Here is a 25,404-nt window from a genome sequence, read left to right as displayed (position 1 = left end):
GTTCTATTTATAGATCAACTTGTGTGGGCTTCAAGCTAAAAAGCCCACTTAAGTGTATTTTGGCCCATATCTTATAATATGCCAAAATCACTTAAGTATTTGGTACCTTACCATATTTCGTATTCCACTTAAGTGCACCGTACCTTACGATGTTCCTTAGTTACTCTATCTCTCATCAATCCGTCCTTTGTATGCGACCCTGTAGGTTTTCGCGATGTTGGCAATTATATTAAATCACGCATTTAACATAATAAACAGTGAGCGGTATCTAGCAACACATCGCTGCTACCTAAGACACGAAAATGTCGTGTGATCTGACAAAACCTCCTGTGATAATAATTATGTGTATAATTACCCCTTTGCCCTTATGTCTATATTGAACACAAGGTATAGACTGTGTCATCCTTGTCCAGTTCAATATTGGGCCCATAGACATTTATCCTGTTATGCAGGATGGGCAAATTCCATCTAGGTCACTCATGTCCCTCAACATGCTTTGTGGAGTACCCATCAACTGTCTTTATGGTTATCCAGTTACGGACAACGTTGGATCAGCAATAAAGCACTCGACTCTACATCTAGGATCCATAGTGGTTTCAGGTCGAAGAGTGGTATACACCATTATCACCATGAGAATAACTTATGACACTTTGTATAACTTTCTATATAGTATTCTCATAGCGGGTCAATCCGGAATAAACATTACTCTTAATATTCATACCTATGTTTAAGACTTGATAACTCTTTATCCATGATCCATGAGATGTGATCATCAGTCTACAAACATAATAGTCTCAATGCTTTAATGTTATCCCACTTCACAATAAAGCTCGACTACGGATACTTTAAGAATAGTGTCCTTATGTTTAATGTGATCTCATGATTAAGTCATACTTGATACATTAAACGGACTAGCTATTCTAGGGACTTTATTAAACAAACATAATAAAGAAAAAGCCTTTCATTAATTCGATACAAGTACCAAAAGTATTGGCCTCTAGGGCTTACACCAACAGTAAGTTCCTTGAAAATAAAAATAATCAAGCATTGCATTTCATGCATCATTTGCATAAGTAGGTTTTCGCCAGATGTCTGATTGGTGTTTCTTCTGTGCTTTAGCCAAGCTGACTCACTGGTACAATACCCGAGCCAATCATCTGAAAATCATGGAACATTTGGAGCAAGAGAATAGAGAGCTGAAGGACGAGATCGCCCGCCTGACTGCCATGATGGAGTCAGCTCTTGCTGCTTAGAATCAAGCTTCTCCAACACCTGCAACTCCTTCCGTGAGGACTGTTACTACAGAGATGACTACCTCTACCATGCCTGCTTCTACCACCCATTTCGCGCCGAATATGCCTGCCGGATTCCCGTGGAGAATGCCGCCCAACTTTGTGCCCGAAGGCTTTGAGCCTACATTTGCTTCCATGCCGGCATCTAGCCCGGTCATATCCGTGCCACCTCCCGTTGTGCATACTTTGCCTCGCGTAGAGGATACCATATATCATTCTGAGCTGTCTGAGAGTCCAGATGTTTTTGAGAAGATGAACGAGATGAAAGACCAGTTTCTTGAGCTGCGCAAGGAATTGAAGACGTTGAGAGGTAAATATTTGTTTGGAAAGAGTGCTGCTGAGTTGTGCTTAGTGCCCAACGTCAAGATCCCAGTGAAGTTCAAAGTGCCTGACTTTGAAAAGTATAAGGGAAACTCTTGCCCGCTCAATCATCTTATGATGTATGCCCGCAAGATGTCTACTCAGACCGACAATGATCAATTGCTTATTCACTACTTCCAAGATAGTCTGACTGGTCCTGCACTTCGTTGGTACATTGGGTTGGATAGTGCAAGCATTCACACTTTCAACGACTTGGGAGAGGCTTTTGTGACACAATACAAGTATAATGTGGACATGGCGCCGGATAGAGACCAATTGAGGTCTATGTCTCAGAAGGACAAAGATACATTTAAAGAATACACGCAAAGATGGAGGGAGTTGGCCGCCCAGATCACTCCTCCTTTGTAGGAGAAAGAAATGACAAAGATCTTCTTGAGAATTCTGAGTTCATTTTATTATGAATGCATGATCGCTAGTTCCCCCAGTGATTTTACCCAAATGGTAAACATGGGGATGAGACTTGAGGAAGGAATTCGTGAGGGACGGTTGTCAAGAGATGAGGCGTCAACAAGCAAGAGATATGGTAGCAACATTGGTAAGAAGAAGGATAGTGAGACCAACGCAGTAATCAGTGGGAGGCAGAGGAGGCCTCAGATCAGAAGGAATCCACCACCCGTCAACATCATCATCATCAAGTGTCATTAGTAATTTCGGTATTTTTAATCAACAAGCAACACCAATTCAACAACAACAACAACATCAACGTCAACAACAACAACTGCAACAAAGAACAAACACCTACAACAACAACAATACCAACAACAATCATCATCAGCAGAACTTTGAGAGGAAGAAGGTCTCTTTTGACCCGATTCCTATGTCATATGCAGAGTTGTATCGCTCGCTAGTTCTCAAGAACTTAACTCAACTGAGGAACCCACCACAGATCCCAGAACCACTTCCCTGGTGGTATAAACTTGAGCTCCGTTGTGCTTTTCACCAAGGAGCACCCGGACACGATATTGAAAACTGCTATCCATTGAAGCATGAGGTTCAAAAGCTTATGAAGAGTGGTATGGTGTCCTTTGAGGACCGTGTGCCAAATGTGAAAGCGAACCCTTTGCCCGCTCATGGGAACTCTTCAGTGAATATGGTGGACGGTTGTCATGGAGAATTCAAGGTTTATGACGTCCGGTTTATCTGGAGATCCTTGGTGTAGATGCATAAGGATATATGTATGGTGAGTGACTGTGAACATGACCATGATGGTTGTGTTGTTTGTAGTGTGAACCCAAGATGGTGTGTTGTAGTGAAAAGGGATATCCAACGTCTGATGGATGAAGGCATGATTCAAATTGTTCAATCTCGTAATGTAGATGACGACGCCAATGTCATAGTGCCCGTTTTCAAATAACAAGAGCGGTTGATAATTCAATATGACATCAGCAACAATAATAATGTCAGTAAAAGATCAGTATCGCCGTTGGTAATACGGTTAGCGGGACCAGTCCCGTATTCATCTGATAAGGCTATACCGTACCAGTACAATGCTACAATGATAAATAATGGTCAAGAGGTCCCGTTACCTACGACTAGTTCAGTAGTGAGCATTGCTGATGTTATGAAGGTGACCCGCAGTGGTCGAGTGTTAGGGCCGGTGTTCCTAGAAAATAAAGAAGAAACGCTTGTTGGTAAGAAGGTGGAGGTGCCTAATGTAGATCCGGTTGGTTGTTCAAAAGATAAGTCTGGTGAATCCAGCAAATTGAAAGCTAATGATGATGATGAGGTACTCCAATTGGTAAAGTGGAGTGAGTTTAATGTGGTTGAGCAGCTGCTCCTAACCCCCTCAAAAATCTCAGTGTTGTCTCTACTGATGAATTCTGAAGCACACATAGAAGCACTACAGAGAGTTCTTGAACAAGCATACGTAGAGCATGATGTTACTGTGGATCATTTGATAACATCGTGGCTAACATCACTTCATGCAATAATCTGAGCTTCTGCGATGAAGAACTCCCTGAGGAGGGAAGAAATCATAACCTGGCTTTGCGTATTTCAATGAACTGTAAGGAAGATGCTTTGTCAAACGTGCTTATTAACACCGGGTGGTTGCTGAATGTGCTTCTGAAGTCAACTTTGTCAAAGCTATCTTACCAAGGAGCGCCTATGAGGTATAGCGGTGTAATCGTCAAAGCCTTTGATCGTTTGCACAAGACAATAATTGGTGAAGTGGACCTTCCAGTCAAGATAGGTCCGAGTGATTTTTAGATTACTTTTCAAGTAATGGATATCCACCCGACCTACAACTATTTATTGGGAAGGCCATGGATTCATAAGGCAGGAGCTGTTACCTCCATTCTGCATCAGAAATTGAAATTTGTCAAGAATGGCAAGCTTGTGATTGTTGGAGGAGAGAAGGCGTTGTTGGTTAGCCACCTGTCATCTTTCTCTTATGTTGAAGCTGAGGATGAGGTTGGAACTCCGTTCCAAGCCTTATCTATTGCTACTGAAAAGAGATTTGGGGAACCTATGTCCTCGTTGAAGGATGCTCAGAAGATTGTTGAAGAAGGTATTATTGATCAGTGGGGGCACATGGTAGAGGTCTCCGACAACAAGGGTAGAACCGGCTTGGGGTTCCAGAAAGGCTCATCAATTTCAAGATTTGAGGATATACAACTTAGCTTCCGTAACGGAGGGTTCATTCATGACAATGAATAACACTTATTTGCTGTGCTAGAGGATAACGAAGAGGAAGACTGCACCAACTTTGTTACGCATGGAAAGACATGCAACAATTGGATTGCTGTTGATATTCCTGTTATTTTGCATCGATCTAAGTAATTGCTTTTAAATTTTAAAATCCTTCTCCTATGCCTAACGGAGAAGTGAACATTATTTGGGCATTTTAGATTGATCATTAATAAAATTAATTCTATTCATCCACATCTTTGATGTTTGTTTTACTTTTTGCTTTGTTCTGAAAATGGTAATCACAAAAAACATAAATAAACAATATAATTGTCTATCTGCATAATATTTGGTCACAAATTCACTTCTCTAAAATTAAAATATCAAATCACTATGCAGGTTGGTTCCTAACCCCATTGAATACAATGATCCTTCTCCTTCTCCAAATTTTGAATTCCCTGTGTTTCAGGCCGAGGAGGAAAGTGATGTAGAAGTGAGTGATGAATTGACTCGTCTTCTTGAGCAAGATGAAAAGATTATTCAGCCGTTTGAAGAGCAGATTAAGCTAGTCAACTTGGGTTCCGAAGATGATGTGAAGGAAGTCAAGATTGGGTCTCAACTGTGTCCAGATGCTAAGAAAGGGTTGATTGATCTTCTTAAGAGACAGATTCTGATGAGAACTCTTTTTCCAAGCCTGTGAAGGGTTTCTGATCAAGAATAGGTATACCCAGAAGCTTGGAGAACTCTTCCATTGTAGGAGGCTGAACACGGGAAGCTGTATCCCTCCAGCGTTGAGCGTATTCCCTGAAGCACTCATTGCTTTTAAGAGACAGATTCTGAAGTTGAGTTCTGTCCGGAGCCATGTCTGCATTATACTGATACTGCTTCACGAAAGCCTCTACCAAATCCCTCCAGCGACGGATGTGGGCTCTGTCCAGCCTCATATACCATTCCAAGGATGCCCCAACTAGGCTATCCTGGAAGAAGTACATAAGTAGCTTCTCGTCATCAGAGTATGCAACCATTTTACGGAAATAGGCTTGCACGTGAGTTTTGGGGCAAGAGCTGCCATTGTATTTGTCAAATATCGGGACCTTGAATTTCGGTGGCACTCTCACACCTGGGACCAGCCTCAAGTCAGCAACATCTACTCCCAGAGGATTCTGTCCTTCCACTGCCTTCAACCTTTCTTCCAATCTTCTAAACATGGGGTCCATGCCAAAGTCTTCCTGAAGCAAGGGGAACTGATCATCCTGACCATCCTGAATGGGTTGTTAACCGGAGGTGACATGTAGGATTGGGATAGGCCCCGGTCCATTGGGACCATTAGCCTCTCCAACTGGAGGATCAGCCAACGTCTCCGGTTGAGTAATAGGGGGATCCCTCTGTACCAACAATCTAAGCTCCTGCTGTCCTTGAGCCACCCCTTGAACCAAATCCATGAATTGATTCATGCGAATCTTCATCTCGGCGAGCTCTGCTTGTAGGCTCTCCATCGCTCTCTGTTGATTCCTTTGGGTACCGTATCGGTGAATGCCTGAGTCAGCTATCCTGCTAGTGGGACACCAAACAAACTGAGAACACTGTGGCGGTACCTGTTATGCAAGACATGCGGATGACTATGCAAATGCAATGACATGTTTATCAATTCCAAAAGTATTCTACCCCCTTGATTCCAGTCTCACATTTGATAAACAGTGTAAGAAGAAAACCCCGACTAGAATCAAGAAGAAGATTTAAACCTCCTTGAAAAGGATAAACATGTGTTAAATGATATGAATGCAAATGATGTGATGATGTGAATGCAATGCAGTGGCATGTCAACCAGGATTGCTGTATCTGCTTGAACATCTGTCAGGTTGCACTGTCTGGAGAGAAATCAAGAGCACACCAAACAAAGGTCATGGGATGGATCATGTTATCCTTAATATCAACCACCCATTTCGGCGGATTATGGTTTACACCTTATCAACACCCGAGTTTCATTGATATTAAGGATACCTGATCGGATCAACCATGAATCAAGGGTTTGTCGCAAGTCACGAGCATGGAGTTTAGGTTAAGAACCACCCAAAAGGAGTGTACTAAGGTTTAAACCTGCCAAACATGTTCTACAAAAGGTTCCCATAGTCATAATCCCATCTTTCGGATATTATTAGAGGAACGACTACTCGTATTCCAACAATATTCTCAAGAGAGACTCTTATGAGTGTAGTATCGCGTAACAATCGTATCAAATCTTACACTTGAACGACTTTCGCACTACGTCCTACGAATAGGCCAAGATGGGTTAGGTAAACTAAGGTCCTTGGCTTCTTAGGTCTATATTGGAACAAGTAATGTCTAACCACAACTTACTTATGTGACATTATTGATCTCAACATGACCTCCACCAAGTGAATGGGCTTGCAAGTCAACTCGCTAAGGAATACTCCACACAAGTTGACAGGACTATGCCATTCTCCTATCTTAAGTGCACTCGAGTTCGGGTATAGAACTCATCTCACAAAGATCACCAAGCAGCCATAGCCAACCAACAGATACAACAATGATATGTACACAATGTAATAAGGTAAACCAGGTAAATAAATAACTGTACAAAAGCATGAACACCCAATACACAAACAAACTACAAAAGCTAGGAGGGACTCGCTTAGGGAAGATGGACCAGCAAGAGGTCAACTTCTTAGGGTCCCCAGCAGAGTCGCCAGCTGTCGCAACCTGAAAAATACAGTGTGCGAAAAAACAACCGGCGAAAGAAAATGACAGAAGAGTCACCACCGTGCGTTATTTATCCCAAGGGAGGGAAAGGAAACGCTCGAAGTAAACCTGAAAAAGGAAAGGACAAGACGGGGTCTCGCAACCAAATCTTGGATTCGGGAGTCGGTTATGCGAAGGGAAGGTATTAGCACCCCTACGCATCCGTAGTACTCTACGGGATCCACTTTTGTAGTTTTTGTCTAAAGGGTGCGGGTTTACCTAATGTGTTTATTTACTAAAAAAAAAGAAAAGGGTTAAATGAAAATGACTCGCGCGGATGTCGCATCCACTGCATACGTATCTCATCTGAATATGAGAATCAAAGTCTTCGTAGCTCGGCTGACCTATGGGTTGGGGGGATGTGTGCTCGCTAAGACATCGCGTCTTATGCCTACGTATCTCATCTGGAATGAGAATCAGAGCAAGCCGTAGTTCGGCTAACTACGGGGTTATGGATTGGGTTTTGGACGAACGACGTCACTACGCAATCTACCGGATGCTCGACCTTCGGAGACTTACTCGCCTGTAGTAGAAGGAGTAAACGTGTTGCTTTGGGTTTTAGGTTTTAGGATGCTCGAGGGCAAACGGGCAGTCCTTGACGAAGGAACCGCGCTACATGTGGGGATACGAATACAAAACACAAAACATGTATGTCAAAGTAAAATGCCACCAAGGGGCTCAAACATTGCCTCCTATCGAGGTCTTCCAGCTAAGAAAGCGATAAAGTATGAGAAAGGGAAAAAATTACCACACGGATAAAGATCCGAAGCTATAGCAGTTAAAGGGGCAAGAAACCCTGAAATGTCTCCAGCTGGACCGTCAAAGGAAATCAGTCAACACGAATAATCAGAATAAAACTCCAGGGGGTATCCCACAAATAAAGTGGGAAACCACGCGAGTGTCTCTGCGAAAGCCATGTGAGCCCTCACAAAACTCGACAAAGGGTTAGAGCAGCAGGATGAAATCAAGAGAAAACAATGCCATGGAAACACAAGACAGGTTAGAATAAACAAAATAGGGTAACCCAGAGTTGCCCCTAAATCAAAATGTAACCACATGAATAATTCCATCAAAATTCACAAAAGGCTCACAAAAAAGGTATCAAATTCACCCATAATACCTCATACATTTAGAGCATTCAAATAAAAGGCATAAAGATGATGGATATAGGGCAAACCTGATTGGAGAGCTTGATTGAAATTGAGTTGCACCCGTGAGGTTTACAAGTTGAGTTCCCTTCAGGGTTTGGAGGCTGCTCTGAACTCTGTTAGTTCTTCTCTCACTATCTTTTTCCTCGGGGTTTTGTTCCAAGGAAACCTCAGAGTATTTTTGCTTCTCTCCCTTTTTCTCAAGTGAATCTCCCAGTGTAACTCCAAGTGTCACTCCTCTACTGAAACTTCAGTATTTATAGACTGATTTTCGTGGGTAATGGGCTCAAATGAGGGAGACCCAAGTCCAAAATAATTTGTTATATTTTATTTATTTATTTTATTTATTTAATTAATTAATTAATTAATTAAATAATTTTTTTTCTTTTTTTTTTTTCGTTTTTTTTCTTTTTTCCAGGAAAAATGAAGGATAAATTTTGGGGTATTACAGATGCATAAAGAGATTGAAGTATATGTCGATGACATGATTGCTAAATCAATTAATGAATAGGAACATGTTGAGCATTTGTTGAAGTTATTCCAGTGTTTGAGGAAGTATAAACTCTGCTTGAATCCCAATAAGTGTACTTTTGGTGTTCATTCTGGTAAGTTGTTGGACTTTATTGTCAGCGAGAAGGGTATTGAAGTTGATCCTGCCAAGGTCAAATCAATACAAGAGATGCCTGCGCCCAAAACTGAGAAGAAAGTCAGAGGCTTTCTCGGCCGCTTGAATTATATTTCCAGATTCATTTCCCACATGACTGCCACATGTGCACCTATATTCAAGCTTCTTCAGAAAGATCAGTCTTGTGATTGGACCGAAGATTGCCAAAAAGCTTTTGACGGTATCAAAGAATATTTGCTTGAACCTCCGATTTTGTCTCCCCCTGTTGAATGAAGACCATTGATCATGTATTTGACTATGCTCGAAGATAGTATGGGTTGTGTTCTTGGTCAGCAAGATGAGGCTGGAAAGAAAGAATTTGCAATTTACTACCTCAATAAGAAGTTCACCGATTATGAGACTCGGTATTCTATGCTTGAGAAGACTTGTTGCGCATTGGCTTGGGCTGCTAAGCGTCTGCGCCAGTATATGTTGAATCATACCACTTGGTTGATATCAAAATGGATCCAATCAAGTATATATTTGAGAAGCCTGCTTTAACTGGGAGGATTGCCCGTTGGCAGATGTTGTTGTCAGAGTATGATATCGAATACCGATCTCAGAAAGCGATCAAAGGTAGTATCTTGGCTGACCATTTAGCTCACCAACCAATTGAAGATTATCAGTCAGTGCAGTATGATTTTCCTGATGAAGAGATTTTGTACTTGAAAATGAAAGATTGTGATGAACCATTGCTTGAAGAAGGGCCAGAATCCGGTTCCCGTTGGGGCATGGTATTTGATGGAGCTATTAATCAATATGGAAATGGAATTGGGGCAGTGATTATTACTCCTCAAGGCACACATCTACCAATTACATATAGATTGACTTTCAAGTGTACAAACAACATGGCAGAATATGAAGCTTGCATTATGGGGCTTGAAGAGGCCATGAATCTCAGAATCAAGTATTTGGATGTCTTCGGTGATTCGACTTTGGTTGTGAATCAGATCAAAGGAGAATAAGAGACAAATTAACCCGGTTTAGTACCATATAGAGATTATGCGAGGAGGATTTCAACTTTCTTTACAAAGGTTGAATTTCATCATATCCCTCGAGATGAGAACCGGATGGCAGATGCTCTTGCAATGTTGGCATCAATGATTGTAGTAAAATATTAGAATGAAGTTCCCAATTTATATGTGATGTGTCTTGATAGGCCAGCTCATGTGTTTGCTATTGAAGAGATTAAAGATGAGAAGCCATGGTATTACGACATCAAATGTTTCCTCCAAAGTAAGATTTACCCGCCTGGGGCATCTTTGAAAGATAAGAAGACTTTGAGAAGATTAGCCGACAATTTCTATTTGAATGGTGATATACTGTACAAGAGAAACTTCGACATGGTTTCGCTCAGATGCGTGGATAGACACGAAGTAGACTTGTTGATGACTGAAGTGCATGAATGTTACTTTGGTACTCATTCCAATGGACATGCAATGGCAAAGAAGATGTTGCGAGCAGGTTACTATTAGCTGACAATGGAATCTGACTGATGCAAATTTGTGAAGAAGTGCCACAAGTGTCAAATTTATGCTGATAAGATTCATGTTCCTCCGACACTATTGGATGTTATCTCTTCCCCATGGCCCTTCTCCATGTGGGGAATTGATATGATTGGGATGGTTGAGCCCAAAGCTTCGAATGGACATCGTTTCATTTTAGTGGCAATTGACTACTTCACAAAATGGGTTGAAGCGACATCGTATGCAAATGTGACCAAGAAGTTGTTGTAAGGTTTATCAAGAATCAGATCATATGCCGCTATGGTGTGCCAAGTAAGATCATTACTGAGAATGGATCGAACTTGAATAACAATATGGTGGAAGCTCTTTGCAAAGGCTTCAAGATTGCACATCATAATTCTTCTCCCTACAAACCCAAGATGAATGGGGCTGTTGAAGCTGCGAATAAGAACATCAAGAAGATTATCCAGAGGATGGTTGTCACATATAAGTATTGGCATGAGATGCTCCATTTTACTTTGCATGGGTATCGTACATCCATCCGCACTTCAACATGGGCAACCCCTTTCTCTTTTGTTTATGGTATGGAAGCAATACTCCCTGTAGAGGTTGAGATTCCTTCATTGCGTGTGCTCATTGTAGCGGTGTATTCGTCACTATATGATTTATTGATTAAACCATAAGCAAAGCATACAAAGAAATCGAGTCGCCACCGCACTTTTATTTATCCTAAGGAATGGCTAAAAAGCGAACAAAAGCCTAAGAAGTTTTACACATAGAAAACTAATGAAAAGACCAGAGAGTCTGGGTAAGGGGTAAATTACGCAATGGGAAGGTGTTAGGCACCCAAAACGTCCTAGGTACTCCTAGGGAGCCCTTTTCACACTTGTTGTATAAAAAGTTTATTTGTTTATGACATATTGTGCAAACATGATTGGGAAGATGAGAAAAGAATGTACAAATTTTATTATTTTTGTGTTTGAACGGATGAACCCGTTGCCTACGTACCTTTCCATGAAAAGGTAAAGGATCAAAACGCCGTAGTTCGGCTAAAAGATTTCCAAAAATTAGTGAATTCAATTTTAAACACAAGCCCTAAGGTCTTACGTTACCCACGGGAGAAAACTCAACCTTATGAAACAACAAGTCCACCATGTGAGAAAAGCTTCAACTTGCTAGTGAGGGGTTAACCCTATAATAAGCAAGGAAGACTTACAATTCAATCACTAAGGACAAATAGGTGAGATTAACATCAACCAACTAGGATAAATCAAACCTATGGCCAATGTATGAAAACTTAACAAGAATGGACAAAGCCACAAAACAATTGAGTGAGTGAAGTTAATTGATTATGAGTATTCACAAAAGGATGGTCAAAGTATGATTAAGATTCAATTCAGAAAGAAGTGTTATCAAAAGTGAAGTTTGAAAATCAAGGACTTAAGGTCCAGGTTTCTAATTTGAAAAGACATGAAGATGTTTGCACAACATTTATTTCAAGTTTTAAAAGTAGCAATGTGAAAAGGAGTTTTGGACAAAAAGGATGGATGAAAGAGTGTAAAACTTCTTAGAAGTTCACCTCTTGAAATCATATAGAAGATGATTCAAGTGTGTCCTTAGGAATAGGCAAAAAGCAAAAACAAATAAACAAAACAAACGATACCGGATGCCAATCAATGGACTTACACCAATCTCGCAGACAAAGGTGGATACCGGATACCAATAAATGGATTTACACCAATCTCCTAAAACAAACATGGATACCGGATGCCAATAAATGGACTTACTCCAATCTCCAAGGAAAAAAAACAAAAAAAACAAGGATACCAGATTCCAATAAATGGTCTTACTCCAATCTCCTAAAACAAAACAAAACAGTGGATATCAGATGCCAATCTATCTGGGCTTATGCCAATCTCCACAAGATGATCATAGGAATACAAATGCCAACAACATGGACTTACAATTGAATCCTCACATACAACAAACAAACAGAAGCAATAAACAAAGAGGGTACAAGTTGCCAACAACATGGTCTTACACTCAATCCCTTCCAAATCATAGGAACAATGGCCAATCAACATGGACTTACAATTGTCCTCAATGGACAAACAACAATGTCACAAAGATATGAAATGATGATCATGCAATAATGAACAATTAATGATGATAAATGTACAAAGGCAAACAAGCAAACATGTACAAATGGAAGAACCAATAAGCAATCAATGATTCAATTAGCACACACTATATACAAGCAATTAGGCTCAATCAAGGGTTAGACTTTAAAAGTCAACGGGAATGGGGTGAATGGTGCTCTTAACCTTAACATTGAGAGTTAAGGTGAAGCAGATAAAAGGATATGAGGGGTGTGCCTCATGCTCTTATCCCTGGTCAGGGAGAGCTTCAAATGATAGAAGGTGTGGGAGTTCAGAAAGTTGGAACTCTCTCCACAAGTTATGACTCTATAGATCTTGGGTTAAGATCCACAATGCTACAACATGTAATGTGAGCAAAGGGATGACACACAGAATAGTAGGAGATGGACTACACATCTCTTTTATCTACCAATTGCCTTATTCAAAGGACTTTTCCTGCTTGGGGACAAAGATAAACAATCACAAACATTGCCTCTTGAGGAGGACTTCAGACAGGTGCCTGGCCAAGTAACAGACCAGGTCTTCCAGACTACATGAAGAAGAGGATGTTATACCTCAATGCTAATGCTATCAAGCAAAGCAAAAGCAAGTTCACAAAGGAACTATAGCAACTAATGTACCTTGCTGGAGAAACAGAAGTAGATCCGCGCGATTCAAGCTCTTCCAAGTCTGAACAGATGTTCTCCAAGCTTATATTGAATGAATGGATGAAGAGATTTAGCTCAACAGTGCTTGATTCTCCTTAAAACTCCAATTGCCATGAACATGCTCAAGCTCCAACAGTTCCAATTCTTCAAGAATTCTCCAATATTTGCTTCAACAGATCTTCAATACTTCCTGCAGATGATGATTAACACAAGAACAAGCAAAAGGAATGGTGAAATTCGATGGAAAAAGTTGAAGAAAGTTTGAGAGAAATTGAGATGAAAAAGTTTCAGATCTGAATTTGTGAATGTTTTGATGCAGAATTCTGTTATAATTAGGACTTTATACCACCTGCTAATGAAGCTAGTTAAACATGATTAGCAAAAATGCAATGGATTAGTGAAATGATCATGTTATGTAACTTGGCCAAAATGCCCTCATGTAATGTGACCAATGGAATAGTGTAAATTCACTTGTAGCAAGTCCAAAATTCTGTTTTAAGGCAAATGCAATTGGTTTGGAGTGACAATTATGCATATTTTTCAAAATCACTTTTTCCCACCAAAATTCAAAATGAATTCACTTGAAAAATGCACTTTTTGTATGATGATTTTTGATGAAATGTGATGAAGGATTATGATAGCTCATGTCAAATGGAGATTGCTCCAAAAAGAACCACACGAATTGGCCTTTTGGTTCAAGAGTTATGCCTCTTTGAAGTTCAAAATTTCTTGCCAATGATTTGATCATAACTTGCCAACCACACATGAGAAATGTGTGTTCTTGGACTTTTTGGAAATGTGAGAACACGATCTTCAACTTTCATGTTGGACAAAATTTCATTTGAAGCTTGCTTGATGATGTAAATTTGAGGAGAAGACCTTTCCATTTTTGGCATTTTGAAATTACAGGTCACTTACTATTTTTGGAAACTTTCCATCTGACCTCAAATCCTTCAATGATGATCTTTGAAATGTCAAATGAGACTTGTATGGACATGAATGAGGTCTTTCTAACCATCTCCCACCTTCAAATCCCTGATTAAATGCACAATTGACCACAGTTGACTTTGCTAGGGTTTTGGTTGACTGAGCCATGTTCTGATGAACTTCAAGCCTCTACCACTTGAGATCTTGATTCCAAATGATATCACAACTCATATGAACTCTTGATGAATGATCATGGTGCCCAAATTCTCAAGAATGGCCACCATTTATTGCTCAATGGCTACATTTGACTGTCTTGACCTAATGTTGCTTCATCTGCAAGTAACAAGGTTAGATGACATATTTTTGTACTTTTGGTTAGTAAACAAATGAAAAGCAATGATATACAAATGCAAAACATGCTTGGTGATCAAGAATCACACTCACAAGATAACCCACCCACTAGGAGGGAAGCAAAGGTGCACAATGATCCTTGAGGCAATGATATGATATGATATGATGCCATGAGGGATCTTAGGGACAAAATTGGGGTCTTACAGATGCCCCTATTTAAGGTCATTCTAGCCGGAGAAGTGAAGTTTAGAAATCTTCATCTCGACGCGGTAGAATGGACTTAAATAACAGTAATGAGACAAATTTTGGTCCCTAAGAGACCTCATGATGCAAATGTATGCATGCAAAAGACACAAACTCTGTGGGGATATGGTTCACACAGAAGAAAAGACAATCCGTCGGAGTAACACACTCACCAGGAACAGAGACTCCAACAAGACTCCTATTGGGACTCTTATAGGGGATAATAAAAGAAAAAGAATGCGTGAGCAGGACACGACTCCGAGTTGGGGAAAACAAAAATGACACAACATGAACAAGACACGACTCTGATTAGGGGATAACAGAAATCGGACTGGAGACCTCACTAAGGAAGTGAAAGGACTCACACTGGGGAACAAAAGATTCCAAAGGACAAACCTCCATTGGAAAGGCAACAAGCTAACTCAAACTATCCACAAAGGATACTTCGGATAAAAATCCGGACTCGGACCAGGAAAAGATTCACAAAGAATCTCCCTGCCGGGAAAAATGCATATATTGGGGAAAACAGCAATATAGCAAAGGGTAAAATCACAACAGGAAATCCACCGGAAAATGTCTAACAAAGATACTCTCCTGGGTAAAAGCAACAAGATGAGGTGTTACCGGTATAAGGGTAACAAGCTCAGGAAGAATAAATATCTAAGACCGGTATGAGGGTGAGAGATATCAATCAACCAAACATCTGAGAAAGACCTGAAAAAGGTACATCAACTCAGGAAAATCTGACTCCACAGGGGACCAAAGTCATAATAGGGAGCAGAAAGGAACGGAACACCAGGGATACCGAGGTATATAATAGGTGACCGACCAAAGCGTGGATTGGTATATATGCCAACACACTCATCATCCGAAAAGAGAGCTTGAAAAAGCAAATCGACTTACAGGATGGACATTCGAATCCACAAGGGGAAGACGAATCTTACTCAACTGGGGACACAAACCCAAAGAGTGCATGAGATATAATATCCATTACCGTCGGAACGTGGATAGAAAACTCGCATGAGATATATTATCTATTACCGTCAGAACGTAGATAATACACTCGCATGGTAAGAAACACCAGAGATATCGGGGTATATAATAGGTGGTCTACCGAAAACGTGGATTGGTATATATGCCAAAACACTCATCATCCGAAACACAAACTGGTTAAAGGATGGATATTCGATTCTACAAAGAATACGAATCTTGCTCAACTGGGGAAAATCAACAAAGGATTCCGACCAAAGAGCGCATGAGATATACTATTCATTACCGGCAGACCGTGAATAATATACTCGAAAGGAAAAGACACCAGAGATACCGAAGTATATAATAGGTGACTAACCAAAAAGAGAGACAATCGATACCAAGCATTCGGGTAAACGAGAGACAACTCAAAAGGATAAATTGCAAGCATCCGGCAATTATCCAACAACAAAGAATATTCGACTCCGCAGAGGGAAAACAAATCTTACTCGACTAGGGAAACACAAAAGGTTTCGACTGAAGAGCGCATGAGATATATTATTCATTACCGTCGAAACGTGAATAATATACTCGCATGGAAGATTATCCACAACCGGTTACTGGGTTAACAAAGGATAAATCGACCGAAAAGAAAAGCATCGGGATACCAAACTAGGTATATAAAGATGACCAATCAAAGGGAGCAACAATCATTACCAACAAAAGGGTAAATGAAAGAAGACCCGCTGGGGATGAATTGCAAGCATCCGACAATTATCCACAAGAACTAGCTGGGGATACATTGATAAACAATCAATGATCCGGGGAACAAATCACTAGCAAACGGTGAAAGGACCCACTGGCGACTTCAAAAGGATATCATTGCAAGCATACGACAATGATCCAGAAGACTTGCTGAGGATAAATTGCTAGCATCCGGCAATTGTCCAAAAGCAAAGAGGAATATCAACATCGAACAACGAATGAAGATAACTATAAAGAGTAACCATCATCGGTTAGGATGAACAACAAGGTTAACTCTACAAAGGGGAGAAATTAGGGTTTACAACTACCGAATACTAGGTAGGATACCAAAAATCTGGCTGAGGGAACAAGAGGTTAACACTACCGACAACTGGGTAGAAAACCAAAGACTCAGCTGGGATAAAATTGCAAGCATCCGACAATTATCCACGTGTACCACAAGGTACAAACTCCGCTGGGGAGGCAAAATCACAACATGGAATTTACAACTACCGAATACGGGGTAGAAGACCACAAACTCAACTGGGGATAGGGTGAAAGAATGCCAAATATCGGGCATTTATTCAACTTACTCCACTGTGAGACACCAACTCTGTTGGGGATAAAACCACAACAACAGAAAATCCACCATCAACCAGAACGAACCACAAAGGTTACCTCTGCTAGGGGAAAAGAGATAGGACTTACAACTACCGAATACAGGGTAGTAGCCATACTCTGGTGGGAATAAAAAGAATTAGGGTTTACATCTACCGAATACTGGGTAGAAAACCAACAACTCCACGTGGGGATGGAACGAATCACAAATCCGCACGGGAACCAAAACAGGGTTTATAACAAACCACAAACTGCAGGAGAGCAGGAAAAAATAGGATTTACGACTACCAACCACAAGGTAGACAACCAAAAACAACTCTTGCCGAGGAATAAAAGGAATAACCACCAATTCCGTCAAAAGGGCAAGGAACATAGGACTTACAACTACCGGTTATTGGGTAGAGGCCCAAAAACTCCGTTGGGGATTAAAAAGAATTATTGCCGGTTACTGGGCAATTCATTCATTTATTCCACAGGGAAGTACAAGAACAGTTGACAAAACGCCAATTCGGGATTAATCCGAAAAGACAGACTGAATCAAAATACGCCCTAATGAGGATATAACTCAAATAGGAAATCCATCCCAATATATATGTTGGGAGGAAACGGAAACAACCGTCATCCACGAGGACATATCTCAGTGGGGAACTGCAGAAGGAAAGACAGACACTTTCTGCTTACGGGGCTGACTATATATGGAGAGATTTACACACCCGACATCTGCTTGGGAAGATCTATAAAGAGATCTATACCACCCAAAGCAGGGAACAACAAACAAAAGATATATGGCAAACAATGCAACATGAATATCTGAATGTTTACGAATATGCATGAATATGCGTAATTTATGTTTGATGAATGCTGACAAAACAGACATATCTAACACAACAGGCCCAGGAATCAAACGCCCGGTACTATACTCCCAGGGGAGAAACAACTGGAAAGCCAATCTGCTGGAGATCCACATGCTAAAAAGCAAAGATCTGCGGGGAGGCAAAAGAATCAGAGATATCAGGAAACACCAAATCTCTGAGTGATGGATCAATAAACAACCCAAACAGGGCACAGAAAGTCACAACAGGCAAACTGCCACCAAGACCAATCTGTAGGGGAACAAGAGAAAATCTCGAGATTCTGCAGGGAATCCCTAGTATCAACTGAGAAACAAAAGTTCACGGCACAAGCAAGAACTGCTGCAACAGCCACTCCAAACAACTCCGGGGAACAACCCACTGCAGGAGAATCATCCAAGTAAAATCTAACTGCACAAGCAACTCTACTGGGGAAAGCTGTTAGCTATCTTCTTAGAGAACAAACCACTGAAGGAGAAAGCATCATTCAAGTAGATTCTGCAACCAGCCACTCCACTTGGGGAGAACACACACCAGACGGATCACACCAGTAGATTCTGCAATACAAGCCACTCTACTGGGAATCACAAGCAATCAGGAAATCAATCCAATCTCTGGATGCTAGAGCCACCAACCGACCCTACTGGGGATTGAGAGAGTTTTCAACAGGCAAAAAACTGCCACAACAACCATTTTGCAGACTAGGCTGGGAAAAATGGATGAAATACTGGGATATCAACCCATTCAACCACTGAATCTTCCAAAAATGAAAGCAACCATGCTGAGGGGGAGAACAACAACTCCGCTTGCGACTGTACTGGGGAGAGTACTAATAGCTCTGCTTGCGATTGTGCTGAGGATATGGATAAAGTACGGGGATGTCAACCCACTAACTGAATCTTCCAAAAACAACATCTATGCTGGAGAAACTGCTGCTGGAGAAAACTGGGTCTTCAACAACACTCTGCTTGCGACTATACTGGGGAACAACCCCACCAACAACTCTGCTTGGGGAACAACCCCAACAGCAAACTGGAGAAACAAGGATATACCCAAACCAGGAATGTGAACAAATGTCTTACCTGTTGGAAATCATACCACCCTCGGGAGAGCACTGAGAGATCCTTAAGTACCCTTTCACCATTGTGAATATTCACTTTGTTTAAAACAATAATTTTGAAAAATTCTTTGTTTAAAACAATGATATTTTATCAATTAAACATGTAAAACATTTGTTGAATTGAAACAAATAAGAGTGCAAATAATTGGATAAAAAGCTCAAATTTATTTGATGGAATGGTAGCCTGCAAATGGCAAGACTCCATGGATCTGTACAAATTTGAAATCAGTGATATATATTGGAAGAGGGCTACATTGAACATAATGATCCTTTCTCTACCAATTTGAATCTCGATGTATTCGAAGCTTCAGTTGACGACGAATCGAGAATCCTCTGACGAACAGACAGCTGGTGACCAGAAAGTCTTGTCAGGATGCAGTTACTTACCAAATCCCTAATTTTTGCCTAGATTGCCCCAGGGTGAGGTACTCAATCTAGCGGGATACAAATATACTTTTTTTCCAAGTCTCTAACTTTTGCCTGGATTACCCTTGCGGGTTCTCCACCGAGACGCTCATTTTTGCCTAAGCTGCCCTTTCGGGTTTTCAACTTAGCGAGCTATTCTGTTTTTCATTTGCATATACTTTTTTTTAGGCAAAGTATTTCTTGACTGCATCTGAATTCACAGGACGAGTGAAATCCTCCCCATCCATTGTTGTAAGTATCAAAGCACCGCCTGAAAAGGCTCTCTTAACAACATATGGACCTTCGTAGTTTGGAGTCCACTTGCCCCTGGAATCGGGCGCGAAAGACAAGACTTTCTTGAGCACGAGGTCACCTTTTCGGAACACAAGAGGCTTGACCTTCTTGTCGAATTCTTTCTTCATCCTCTGCTGATATAACTGACCATGACACATGGCAGTCAATCGCTTCTCTTCAATCAAATTCAACTGGTCGTAACGACTCTGAATCCATTCAGCATCAGTCAACTTGGCTTCCATCAAGACTCGTATTGATGGGATCTCCACCTCTACTGGGAGAACGGCCTTCATGCCATAAACAAGAGAGAAAGGGGTTGCCTCTGTTGAAGTGCGTACAAATGTACGATATCCATGCAAAGCAAATGGCAGCATCTCATGCCAATCTTTGTACGTCACTGTCATCTTCTGGATAATCTTCTTGATATTCTTATTAGCAGCTTCAACAACCCCATTCATCTTGGGTCTGTAGGGAGAAGAATTATGGTGTGCAATCTTGAACTCAGCGCACAAATCTTCCATCATCTTATTATTCAGATTAGATCCATTATTAGTAATGATCTTATCTGGCACACCATAACAACAAATCAGCTGATTCTTGATAAACTTCACAACCACCTGCTTGGTCACATTCGCATACGAAGCGGCTTCAACCCATTTGGTGAAGTAATCAATTGCTACGAGAATAAACCTGTGTCCGTTGGACGCTTTCAGCTCAATCATACCGATCATGTCGATTCCCCGCATAGAGAAAGGCCATGGTGATGAAATCACATTCAGAAGTGTCGGAGGAATATGAATCTTATCCGCGTAAATCTGACATTTGTGGCATTTCTTCACATATTTGCAGCAATCAGACTCCATTGTCAGCCAATAGTAGCCTGTTCTCAACATCTTTCTAGCCATGGCATGTCCATTGGAATGAGTACCAAATGAACCCTCATGGACCTCAGTCATCAATAGGTTTGCTTCGTGTCTATCCACGCATCTGAGCAAAACCATATCGAAATTTCTCTTATACAACACTTCACCACTGAGGTAGAAACTGCCTGACAACCTTCTCAAAGTTTTCCTATCTTTCACAGATGCCCCAGGTGGGTAGACCTGGTTATGGAGGAAATTCTTGATATAAAAATACCTAGGCTTGTCATCATTCACTTCTTCAACTACAAATATGTGAGCTGGTCTATCCAAGCGCATCACAGCAATATTGGGAACTTCATTCCAATATTTCACAACAATCATTGAAGCAAGCGTAGCAAGAGCATCTGCCATCCGATTATCCTCTCGAGGAATATGATGAAAGTCAACTTCTATGAAGAAAGTCGAAATCCTTCTTGCATAATCTCTGTACGGAATGAGACCAGGCTGATTCGTCTCCCATTCACCCTTGATCTGATTAACAACGAGGGCCGAATCACCATACACATGAAGATGTTTGATTCTCAAATCAATACATTCTTCAAGTCCCATAATACAGGCCTCATACTCAGCCATATTATTCGTGCATTTGAAAGTTAACCTTGCTGTAAACAGAATATGAGTACCCTGAGGAGTAACAATCACTGCCCCAATTCCATTCCCATACTGATTCACAACGCCATCAAACACCATCGTCCATCTGGAACCAGGTTCCGGACCTTCATCAAGTGTAGGCTCATCACAATCTTTCATTTTCAAATACAGAATCTCCTCATCTGGGAAGTCGTACTGAACAGACTGATGATCTTCAATCGGCTGGTGTGCTAAATGGTCAGCCAAGATACTACCTTTAATAGCTTTCTGAGCTCGATACTCGATATCATACTCAGACAACAACATCTGCCAATGGGCAATCCTCCCGGTTAAAGCAGGCTTCTCGAAAATATACTTGATTGGATCCATATTGGATATCAACCAAGTTGTATGATTTATCATGTACTGGCGCAGACGCTTAGCAGCCCAAGCCAAAGCACAGCACGTCTTCTCAAGCATTGAGTACCGAGACTCACAATCAGTAAACTTCTTACTGAGGTAGTAAATAGCAGATTCTTTCTTCCCTGATTCATCTTGTTGACCGAGTACACAACCCATCGAGTCTTCAAGAACAGTTAAATACATAATCAGAGGTCTTCCTTCTATAGGCGGAGACAAGATCGGAGGTTTGGACAAATACTCTTTGATACTGTCGAAAGCTTTATGGCAATCCTCGATCCAATCATGAGACTGATCTTTCCGGAGGAGCTTGAATATCGGCGCACATGTGGCAGTCATGTGGGATATAAATCTGGAAATATAGTTCAAGCGGCCAAGAAAACCTCGGACTTGCTTCTCAGTTTTGGGTGTAGGCATCTCTTGTATTGCTTTGACCTTTGCAGGATCAACCTCAATACCTCTCTCGCTTACCACAAAACCCAACAATTTGCCGGAACGGACTCCAAATGTACATTTGTTCGGATTCAGACGAAGTCTAAACTTCCTCAAATGCTGAAAAAGCTTCAACAAATGCTCAATATGCTCAACTTCCGTTCGGGACTTAGCAATCATATCATCAACATAGACCTCTATCTCCTTGTGCATCATATCATGAAACAAGGTAGTCATAACTCGTTGATACGTGGCTCCGGCGTTCTTCAAACCGAAGGGCATCACTCGATAACAGAATGTTCCCCAAGGTGTGATGAATGTTGTCTTCTCCATATCTTCGGGTGCCATCTTGATCTGATTATAACCGGAAAATCCGTCCATAAACGAAAAGACTTTGAATTTAGCTGTATTGTCTACCAACATATCAATGTGTGGTAGAGGAAAATCATCTTTAGGACTAGCCTTATTCAAATCTCTGTAATCAACACACATACGGACTTTTCCGTCCTTCTTAGGAACAGGCACAATATTGGCCACCCATTGAGGATATGTAGAAGTCACCAGAAACCCCGCATCAATTTGCTTCTGAACTTCCTCTTTGATCTTCACTGCCATATCTGGATGAGTTCTTCTGAGCTTCTGCTTCACAGGCACGCACTCAGGCTTCAAAGGCAGGAAATGTTGCACAATATCTGTATCTAGACCCGGCATGTCTTCATATGACCAAGCAAAGATATCTGAATATTCTCGTAGCAAACTGATCAAATCTTCCTTGACAGACTCTTCAAAAAGTGCCCCAATCTTCACCATACGAACACAATCCTCAGACCCCAAGTTGACTGTTTCCAGATCTTCAAGGTGCGGCTGAATGATCTTCTTCTCGTGCTCAAGGAGACGGGTAATCTCATCAGGAATCTCTTCAATGTCATCTTCCTCTGCCTCGAATACAGGGAATTCAAAATTGGGAGATGGCGTTGGATCATTATGTTCAATGGGTTTTAAGATCAACCTGCATAATGATTTTGGTTAATGAAAAACTTTAGAATTTAAACAAGCAAACCATTATGCAGATGAAAAAGGATTGTGAAATTCTAGTTATCAGACTTTAGATGTCACACGGGTTGTTATGACATCCAATTCTGCACAGACAAAAATTATGCAGAACTTAAACGTAAGTGCAGTAAATAACACAAGTAATTGTTTACCCAGTTCAGTCCAACATGACCTACATCTGGGGGCTACCAAGCCAGGGAGGAAATCCACTATCAGTAGTATCAATTCAAAGCTAAACTCACCCGTTTACAACTTATCACTTAATCCCTACCCAATGCAATTTCAATCTTACACTAAGATCAGAGTTCCTACTCACTCCCCCTCAATCACCTCAGTGATTACTAAAGACAATTTTGAAGTCACACTTCAAACAACTCTTGATTGTGCTTTACAGCTTTAATCAAGATACACAGCACTCACGCTTAAAAGCTTTGAGTGACACAACACTTACAACTCAATGAACACCCTATACCACATCAATCATCTACTTGATAATGGCTTGGCTTACAAGATACGTCTAATACAAGACTCACAAAAATACAGCAGTGAAGTATGATGGACACACTAAATCTTCACGCCTCAAAATCCCCGAAATTGAATGAAGGAACGCCTTCCTTTTATATTGCAGTACCTGGGCTTTTGCACTTGTATTCTCCTGAATTTAAGGTCACGCGAGTTCCCATAAATTCAACATCTAGGTTACTAACAAATAGGCTATTTGTTAGGTTCATTAAATGTAGCTTGGTTGTTGATTTCCTGGATTTTCTCTAAGCTGTTGAATCCCTGAAGAATAGCCTGAGAAAAAGATGAAACAGAAAACTGAACAACCTACAATATAGCATATGCTGTCAGGAATGAATGTCACGACATTCAGCTTGACATCAAGGACCATATGCTGAGTCTGCTTTTCCAGAAAACAGACTGTACAATTTTGCTGACCTGTACATGACCAAATTGACCATACTACAGTAACAACTTACATTAATAAATGTCAAAGTGTCCAATTTGACATTTACACATTTGGCCTTAAGTTAGTTCTGTTATTCTCTTGAAGAACAGACTCAGTAACATGCTGAAGTATAGTAGAACACCACTCTGTCTAATGTTCAGTAAATGCTGTCAATGATGAATGTCATAACATCCAGTTTGACATTCAGTCAGTAGGCCTGATGCCAGGTCTGGTCTTTCCTTGATAACCAGACTTGAAATAAATACTAAGTTCCAATAGAACATCAGCTGTTCTATTCCTTAGTATCTGCTGACAGGTATGAATGTCACAACATCCAGTTTGACATTCAATAAATCCTGTATTAGCTAATCCTGCAGTAACTACTCCAGTGTGTCATGACATCAGTCAAGACATCAGAGTACAGTTAGATATTCTAACCTACAATGTAGTCACTCATACATCCCATGTCATGACATCAGTCAAGACATTAGTACCCAACTAGTGTTTTACCATATAATGCAGCCAATTAAACACCTACAGATTGCTTTTATTCTTGTTTTTTATGGGTTTTTTGTGATCACTGATTTCATGCAAAAGCAAAAAGTGAAAACAAATGGAAAAACAAATGTTTAACAATGCATTAATTGAATGAAAATATCATTGTATAAATGCTTTGCCAACAATGTCATCACTTCTCCTTTTGGCATGGGAGAAGGGTTTTAAACAAAGTGAATAATTACTCTGATCTATGGATGACTGTAGGAACATCTACAGCGACCCAATTGTGGCAAACACCACCAGGAATGACGAAGTTGTTCACGTCCTCTGCATCCTCTTCCAAGATAGCAACAGCTTCTTCCTCAGGTTGATCAGCATGGATGAATCCTGCGCTCTTGAACAAACCTTGCTCATTAAATGCCCCAGAACAGTAGCCAATGCCAGCCTGGGATCTGTTGTCTTCAAGCTCAATCACCTTCCCTAAACCAGCGACTGCACCACATTCAATGGCCAGTTTTGCATCACGGTAGGAAGCAAATGAAGGAGACTTCTTCTCAATTGGTTCATCAATAGATAAAAGCTTGGAAAGGAGTTCCAACTTAATCCTCAGCGTCAATATATGAGAAAGAAGACAAGTGGCTAACCAGGAGAGCCTTTTCTCCCCCTACCACCACCAGTTTCTAATTCTTCACGAATTTCAGCTTCTGGTGTAGGGTGGATGTCACGACGCCAGCCTCGTGAATCCATGGTCTGCCTAAGAGACAACTATAAGATGGGTGGACGTCCATTACCTGGAAGGTAACCTGGAAATCACTTGGTCCAATCTTGATTGGGAGATCAACTTCCCCACTCACAGTCTTACGCGACCCATCGAATGCTTTCACAACAACAC

Source organism: Lathyrus oleraceus, chromosome 3 (genome assembly GCF_024323335.1).
Source record: "Lathyrus oleraceus cultivar Zhongwan6 chromosome 3, CAAS_Psat_ZW6_1.0, whole genome shotgun sequence".
In the NCBI taxonomy this organism is placed as follows: domain Eukaryota; kingdom Viridiplantae; phylum Streptophyta; class Magnoliopsida; order Fabales; family Fabaceae; genus Lathyrus; species Lathyrus oleraceus.
Note: the sequence above shows the minus strand (reverse complement) of the source record.